Source organism: Ambystoma mexicanum, chromosome 3q (assembly GCF_040938575.1).
Source record: "Ambystoma mexicanum isolate Mex_15411 chromosome 3q, UKY_AmexF1_1, whole genome shotgun sequence".
NCBI classification, from domain to species: Eukaryota; Metazoa; Chordata; class Amphibia; order Caudata; family Ambystomatidae; genus Ambystoma; species Ambystoma mexicanum.
In genome coordinates this window covers 1,003,047,416-1,003,053,415 of record NC_090926.1, presented here as the reverse complement: position 1 = coordinate 1,003,053,415, position 6,000 = coordinate 1,003,047,416, and positions in this window count along the sequence as shown.

Sequence of the window (6,000 nt, the reverse complement as noted above, 5' to 3'; positions counted from 1 at the left end):
GGAGGGTGCCCCTCAGTGCTGGGGGGGGGGGGTGGGGGGTGGGAGACATGAGTGGGGGCCTGGTGGAGGCTGCCCCTGCACTGCTGGGGGTGGGGGTGGTGGTAGACATGGGTGGGAGCCTGGTGGAGGATGCCCATGGTGGCTGGGGGGTGGGGGTGATAGGGGACATGAGTGGGGGCCTGGTGGAGGCTGCCCCTGCACTGCTGGGGGGGGTGGTGGTGGTAGACATGAGTGGGGGCCTTGTGGAGGCTGCCCATGGTGGCTGGGGGGTGGGGGTGGTGGGAGACATGAGTGGGGGCCTGGTGGAGGCTGCCCATGGTGGCTGGGTGGTGTGGGTGATACGGGACATGAGTGGGGGCCTGGTGGAGGCTGCCCCTGCACTGCTGGGGTGTGGGGGTGGTGGTAGACATGAGTGGGGGCCTGGTGGAGGCTGCCCCTGCACTGCTGGGGGGTGGAGGTGGTGGGAGACATGAGTGGGGGCCTGGTGGAGGATGCCCCTGCACTGCTGGGGGGTGGGGGTGGTGGGAGACATGAGTGGGGGCCTGGTGGAGGCTGCCCCTGCACTGCTGGGGGGTGGGGGTGATAGGGGACATGAGTGGGGGCCTGGTGGAGGGTGCCCCTCAGTGCTGGGTGGTGGGGGTGATAGGGGACATGAGTGGGGGCCTGGTGGTGGCTGCCCCTGCACTGCTGGGCGGTGGGGGTGGTGGGAGAAATGAGTGAGGGGCCTGGTGGAGTGTGCCCCTCAGTGCTGGGGGGGTGGGGGGTGGGAGACATGAGTGGGGGCCTGGTGGAGGCTGCCCCTGCACTGCTGGGGGGTGGGGGTGGTGGTAGACATGGGTGGGAGCCTGGTGGAGGCTGCCCATGGTGGCTGGGGGGTGGGGGTGGTGGGAGACATGAGTGGGGGCCTGGTGGAGGCTGCCCCTGCACTGCTGGGGGGTGGGGGTGATAGGGGACATGAGTGGGTGCCTGGTGGAGGCTGCCCCTGGTGGCTGGGGGGGGGGGGTGATAGGGGACATGAGTGGGGGCCTGGTGGAGGGTGCCCCATGACTGCTGGGGGGTGGGGGTGCAAGGGGACATGAGTGGGGGCCTGGTGGAGGGTGGCCCACAGTGCTGGGGGGTGGGGGTGCTGGGGGACATGAGCAGGTGTGCAGGGTAGTCCCCTGTTTTGTGGGCTGGCTGCAGGGGCCGTGGAGGGTGTACAGGGAACACCTGTGAGGACCCACCCAGCCTAATCGCGTGTGTAACTTCCTGCGCACCCCTGTAATACACGTACCCAGCCAAATCGCGTGTGATAATTCCCGCGCACCCCTGTAATACACGTACCCGGCCAAATCGCGTGTGATAATTCCCGCGCACCCCTGTAATACACGTACCCAGCCAAATCGCGTGTAAAATTTCCCGCGTACCCCTGTAATACACGTACCCAGCCAAATCGTGTGTGATAATTCCCGCGTACCCCTGTAATACACGTACCCTGGCTAATCGCGTGTAAAACTTCCCGCGTACCCCTGATATAAACGTTACCCGCTTTGCGTTCCTTGTTTGGCAGCCCTGTAAACTGGTCCAGGGTTAGCGCAGCCCTTTGCGATGATTTAGCGATTTTGATGGCTTTTCCTTGCGCGAGGGCGTTCTTGGGGGCGTTACTGGCGCTGCTGCAGGGTCGCTGCGATACTCTGCGCCACGGCTGGTTTGGGAGCCTAAAATCCATGAATACGCTGTGCGCGGAAATCGGTTTTAGCGCACGCGCCTGGCGCAGACAATCGCACGCGGACACTCTGCGCCAGCCGCTTGCGACACTTTTCTGCGAAATTCTATGAATTACCCTGTTAAGATTTTGCCAGGCACTGCCATTAGATTCCCGGGCACCATTATCCCCCTGCTACCAACAACTGGTAGTTAATACTCCTAACGGCTGTGCCTGTCAAGTGCATTTCCCGTGCCTACACAAAAACCCAAAATGTTGGCATTGCCAAAGCTTGTTGTGTTTCTGTTCAGTTATGCGGATATCAACGGTATGCTTACCCCTTTGTGGGATGATATTGGTATAGTTTTTTAGATCAATTGTGATCGTTATCGATATCATCCTTTTTGTTTGTTGGTTAGCTGTGAATTTTAAAAATCGGTTTTGGCCAATTCTGAATTGTACATCATTAAGGACGAGCAAAATAAAATTGTTAGTGATAGATAATGGTGCTGTAGATACAGCATGAATTCCTTTTGAATCGGTAGCATAGTCCAATTTGCCTAATCTTGATATGGGCATTGTGCTGAATGAATACCTTTAATCAGGAGTCTGCAACATTTGTCTCTGGCCAGCATAGTGTATGGTGTTAGGCAGAATCCTGTGCAGTGCCCTTACGGACCACTATACACAATTAAGACTACAGGTGGCAATACAAGTTTTACCTTTGGTACAAGCCTATACTACGATGTTAGAGTGGTAGCAGTAGCGGAGCAGCCAGGCCTATTTCAAGAGTATATGAGCAGTAGCAGAGATTACGCAAAGGGACCACAATTACTGTGACTCAAGCAAACACTGACTCAAGGTTTCAGGTAAAAAATATAAGTACATTTATTTTTAAAACATTTGTTATTAACACAACACTTCTATTAAATTAAAAACACACGTTAAATACACTACAACTGACCAATTCACTTTGTACGGTATAAATCAAGGTAAGTACCCTGTGTTTGAGGGAACCGGTGTTACGAAACAATACACGTTACAGTGAATACGATTGCGATCACTTTTTGACAGTTCGGTCTACTAAATAAATGCGTATCCGCGGCAAGAAATGCTACCGGGGCAAAAACACACTTAGCACCTGAGATACCCAGAGAGAGTTTGGGGCATAAATCATAGGCAATACGTTAGGTAGGCAAACAGAATTGAAGAACACTCATAGGCAGAAATACAAGAGTCAAGAGGCCGCAGCCAGTGTCAGGTGGAACCGGGTTCCTGTGTCGAGGATCACACGTCGGATACTTCGCGATTCAAAGTTGCCAGAAGTACTTTAGATATTGTCCAATGTTTGGAAGCAAAAGTTATAAGAAGGAGGGAAAAATAAGGGCAAGCCTTATAAGCGAGAAATAGGGATTTCAAATCTCAAATTCTTTAATGTGATACAGTATGAAATAAATTCAAACTTTACACATATAATTTACATATTACAATTACATATAATACAAACATTACATTATATTCAATTCGAACCGTATACACAAATGTACTAATAGAATCATACTTGCAATATAACATCAACATTAAAAAAGAAAAATTGAAAGCTAAAACTAACAGTCTTACATGGGGTCATACCAGTCTACATGCAACCTTTATATAGTTCTATTTGCCCACTTAATTACTGTTGCCACAGGGATTCTCTATGCACTCCCTTAGGCTTCATCCATCCTGTGGTAATTCCAGTTCACATTTTAGCTCCAATTCAACTTGTTGCCAGATGTTATATAATGCAACAAATAGGTGCATATTACTGGTATTGGTACAGTATAGCCAGAAGGGCATTTCAGGTATGGTCGCATGGTCATGCACAAAGTCCCCCAGATGACGTACAATCGTGGCTCTCAGTACCAAGCATCCAGTGAGTACATGTCTAGCTGTCTCCAAACATTCTGTGATTTTACAGAGGCGACATATACGTTTATCAACCGGGATTTTTTCCCAGGCGCCTCGCTTATACAGGGTCGGTAGTTGCTCAAATCTAAATAGGATGATAAAACGTCTGAGTCTACTGGAGGGAGACAGAGATAAGTAGGCTTGTGGCTTCATGTAACTAAACAGGCGATATTTAATAAATTGGTAGGACCTAAGAGTACTTAAATGAGCAAAGTTCTCAAGCCAATCCCATAGATCCACTTTTTTACCAAGTGCATGAAGGATTTCCCTGGAGACCATATCCCCTCTTTGGGTCCATCCAATATCAGTGAGAAATGTAGACATGTCTTTATGTAGGGGTGACGTAGAGTATTTTTTGGTCACCTCCTGATGGATTACAAAGAGTAGGGGATTAGCAGGGCCATTTGTCATCTTGAGATGGAAGCCAGCTCTTTTCTTCAATACCATGGCTTTGAGAGACGATAGGCCCAATTCTAATCTAATCAGGGCCATCGGCACCCCTGGGGATAAGCAGGGCCATTTGTCATCTTGAGATGGAAGCCAGCTCTTTTCTTCAATACCATGGCTTTGAGAGACGATAGGCCCAATTCTAATCTAATCAGGGCCATCGGCACCCCTGGGGATAAACCCAGAATCCGCCTCCAGAACTTGCCCTCCAGTATTTGTAACCATCCAAGATCCATAGTATGCAGAGAATCAAGGCCATATATAATCATGGGTGCCATTACTTGAATATAGAGCTGCCGCGTTCCCCAGAGAGTAAAGCCGCCCTGTTTTTTAGTAAACGAGGCGATAAGCGAGGTAACTTGCAAAGCTCTTATACTCCGCCCTTGTCTACAAAGTGAGTAATCACTGAGGGGCTCAATGTCGATACCCAAGTAACGATACGATGGAGCATAGGGTATGATGCTTCCATGTACTATCAGATTTACCCGTGTTGCTTTTTTCCTAGTAAATCTTAGGACCTTTGTTTTATCTAGATTAATCTTCAGGCCATTTAATTTCGCATAGTCCCACAGGGCGGAAGCAGAGCGTCTCAAACCGCCTATGGTATTGTCGAAGATCACCAGGTCATCTGCATAAGCTAACACTATGCAAGGTATCTTGCCAACTTTGGGGGGACAGTTGTTAACCTCGCTCAGAGCTACAGGGATGTCATATACATAGAGGTTATAAACTAGGGGTGCAGTAACACATCCCTGCTTTACCCCACTATCTTGATTCACCTTACGTGTTAAATTGCCTTCCTGATCAAGTCTAAGGCAAGCCGAAGTATTGTGATGTAGTAATTTTAGATAGTAGAGCAAGCCGGACGGGCATCCCAATTTCTCTAGTTTCGCCCATAGTCTCATTCGGGGGATGGTATCGAAAGCTGCCTGGAAATCGATATATAAAGCATACAGCGGAGGCTGTCCCTTACTAAGCGCCCATGAGCGAAGTATGTCCATAACCAGAAGATTGTGGGAAGTGGAGAAATCTCGCCTGAACCCGCATTGAAATCTACTAAGTATGTTACACTTATCCGCCCATTTCGGTAACTCACTGAGAACTAATGAGGAAAAAAGCTTGCCCGAGACATCTAACATAGATAGTAATCTGTAATTATTAGGCTCCATACGGCTACCTTTTTTAAATACAGGTATCAACATGGCAGTTTGCCAGGAGCAAGGTATTGTCCCCTGCTCTAGGATTTTCTTAAAGAGCAGGGATAACAGATCAGCCCAAAATAGAGGATGGCTCTTAATCACTATGTTAGCTAGGCCGTTAGGGCCAGGTGCTCTAGATGCCTTAAGGGCAGCTATCTTTTCCAATATTGCCTCAGGAGTGACAGAAAAAGGCGGGAATGGGGGCACTATTACCCCAAGGTTCTTTGGAGTTTCTGACCCTCCACTATTCCGTTCCAATAGGAATTTTTCCCACACCTCCCTGCTTATTGGATTAATTAAGGGTCCTTTAGTCTTCTCCCTATTCTCATTGAGGAGTGACCAGATACCACGGGAATTTCGAGGGCAGATAGTTTGCACTAGTTTTTGGTACCTATTATTTTTCTCAATGGTCTTGATATTTTTAATCTCTGCTCTATATCGATTTTTGATTTTCCTTATTTTCTCGCGGTACATAGATCCAGGTAGATTCATCAATTTCAATCTACGAGTAGCTGCTCTTAGTCCTCTCTTGGCGTCCCTAATTTCCCTGTTAAATGGAGGTGTTACTCCCCCTGTTTTTAGCATTGATCGCTTATTTGCCACTGCGTGTTTACATGAAAATCTGGATATCCAATCCTCAATCTCATTGATCGACATACATTCAAAATCATGGAAACCCAGGGTTGCAATAGTTTCAAGTGATTCTATGGCCATGGTGAC